The sequence below is a fragment of the Triticum dicoccoides genome, chromosome 5A, assembly GCF_002162155.2.
Source record: "Triticum dicoccoides isolate Atlit2015 ecotype Zavitan chromosome 5A, WEW_v2.0, whole genome shotgun sequence".
Lineage (NCBI taxonomy): Eukaryota > Viridiplantae > Streptophyta > Magnoliopsida > Poales > Poaceae > Triticum > Triticum dicoccoides.
This window is the reverse complement of record NC_041388.1, coordinates 580154131-580157143: the sequence shown is the minus strand read 5'-3', so window position 1 is coordinate 580157143 and position 3013 is coordinate 580154131.

Here is a 3013-nt window from a genome sequence, read left to right as displayed (position 1 = left end):
CTCGGTCATCCCCTCTAAACTGGCGAACCATCCAAATTCCCCGACGAACCCACACTCCAACCCGAACCATCAACCTTCGGACACGCCTCATCTGCTGTCGCCGACCGCAGCTCGTTCTTGACTGAAGCCTTGCCGGCGTCCTTGGGCCTCACTTCACTCACCCGGTTCCGCCGCTGGCGGCCTCGGTGCTTCGTGGGGTGGTGCTTCCTTCCCAAACTAATTGACTAACCCAAATCAAATTCAGACGAGTGACGTCCAGCTGAATTATTTTTGGTTAAACCGTTGGGTGAATCGGTGATTGATAAATTTACCGCATGACCCTATCAGAACAATTTAATTTGAAAGAAGTTAGTACTAAGTTGTTGCAGTGCCCGACTTAATTCACCGCTTCAAAATTGGAGCAAAATTTCTGTCCTCTTAAAAAACACAAATCATTATTAATTTGAAATAACAATTACATCGTCTATAAGGAGAGGTACAATCTACTCGAAGGCTCCTCAACCCATTTATTTATCAAAGAAAATCTAGTCAACCTAGCAAGCTCGTGCGTAACCTTATTGGCTTACAGTGCTTGAAACTAGTGAAAGGAGATTCACAAGCAATATAATAACAATCATCAACAACAAATCGCCGCCACTCGCTGGTGATCGGGCATATATGATGACTCTGTTAGAGTTGTTCTTACGATGTTTTTTTGTCTATCACATAAAAAGATCAAACTAAATGTGGCTTACTCGAAGAAATGAAAAGGAGAAATTCTGTTGTGAAAATAACATCACCAGTGAACATTTCTTTGGCTACAATTTCTAATAGAATCCATCCTTTCCTTTCCCCAACATGTCCAGAACATGCGAACCGAGGCCAACTCAGATGGTTAGGTTCTTTGTGGTTGAACCAACTTATTAGGGTTTAAGTTCTAGACTTGCCATTGATGCTCGTGTTTTTCTAAATTTATTTCAGACTTTTTGATATTATTCATTCAATAAGAGGAGACGTTCCGGTTGACTAGGCATCAGTGATGACTTTGTTCATCTCAAAATGATGTACCGGCAAATTCATGAAATAAATGAAAAAGATGAGATAGTTCTGTTCACTCGGAAAGGGACATGCGATGTGTGGTATCTTTCCATGTCCGGAACATCCACCCCTCGACGCACATGGCACTCCATAGATCCTTCCTCGCTGTAACGTGTGGGCATTGGGACTTGTATATACGTACATAGCCAGCACCGCTCATGTTGGTTGTATTGTAGTACGACATGCGACTACACATGTTACACCGTACCGGTCCTTGCGTGCATGGTCGACGGACGGACGCCCTGTAGTCTGTAGATCTATCATCATCGATCCGACGACGTTGACGCCATCGCCATGCAAAAGGCCATCGACGCCGGGAGCCCCACGGGCACGGGCACGGGCAAGGGAATAACATGGGGGACGGCCCACGTGCTCGGCGCCAGCGCCGGTAGAGACGATCGAGTGGCCGGCCGGAGGAGAGGACCGGCGCGCGGTCGACAGGAAAGGTCGTGTGTCGTCCCGTCCCGGCCCATGCACGCACGCACGCAGATGCCGCCGATGCATGGCCCTGTGGCGTGCATCCGCGTCGTGCACATGTCACATGTACTCTATGTACCATGCATGTAGGGTGGGTGGTCACCCCCTCCCCCATGGCTCGCAGGTGACAGCCAGCCGAGCTTTTGTACGTACGCGCGCGGGAGGAGCAGCCGGCCGCGGCCACTCATGGCGCGCGCGGCGCACCTGCCGGCAGCTTTTCGCCGCTGGTGGCCGCGGCCACGTTGCTGTGCCCCCTCCCCGGCTTGCCGGGCGGTGAGGTGAGACACCGCCATCTCCCCCCACCCCGCCTGCATGCGCCGTGTCCGGCCCTGTCTCTGCCGCTCCCGTCTTATCGGCCGCTTCGTCGATATGCTCCGTGTCGTGTCGTGACAGACGTGCGTACGCTGTGGCGCCGCGCCGCCTGGTCCTCCCCGCGCGCTCACGGGGTGTGTGGGTGGACCTGTACGTATACCATCTGTCATGTTGCCATGTTGGTGTGCAGCTTAATTAAGCATCAATGGGGTAGTACATACGGTCTCTTTCCACTGCGAAAATATCCGTAAAATCGATCGGACCATAGAGCATTTTGTACTTGTAGAAGTACATGGATGGAGTAAATCTCAAGATAATATGCCGGCTTAGTCTTTCGAAGTTGCTCATAGGGATATGGTGTATGTATATTTATAAAGATGAATGTATGCGTGTATGTATAAACGCTTACGTCTATATTATGTTGAAAAAACAAAAAATATCAGAGGGATAAAAAGAGAAAAGCGTCAGTGCAAGCATGGAGTTCGGTCTGACGGCGGATGGGGCTTCAGTCTTATCCACGTAACGTAAATGATGGCGAACAACAGTAACAATCGTGCATCCATCAATCAGCGCCCGTTCGTTCGCCCATTCATGGTTAAATTATGCTACACAAGCGGATCAGCATTCAAGATCTCGATGATTAGCACAGGCTCGCATGCAGCTTTACCCCACGGACACACACAACAAAAAAAGCTGCAGAGTTCATCATTAGCCGGCGTGGCCGCTGGCTGAATTCGCCAAACCCGAGGGCCGATCTGATCTAACCGTCCCCTCTCATCATCTCCCGCCTTTACAGGCAATAGATTACGATGTTACGCGAAACATTGTTGGTTTGTTCGCCATGGCAGCTGGGCAGGCACACGTACCATGAATCTCGCACTGCTCAACGGCTCTGTGTAGGAATAGGACGGCGGGAGAGGAGAGAAACCTGTTGATTCTGGTCGCTAGCTTGGCTAGTTACTGTAGTTGTAGGTGGCTGCGATCCATGGAGGTTGGCATGCGGGCTGGGGTAGCTGGAGCTACATACAACGGCGTGTAGGAGTACGCTGCAGAAGCTATACGGGTTTGATTGATACACTAGCTTGTGCGCTTCCCAAAGTGTTTTCGATTTTCTAGCCGCGAGGATTGATGAACGTTCTAGAACCGT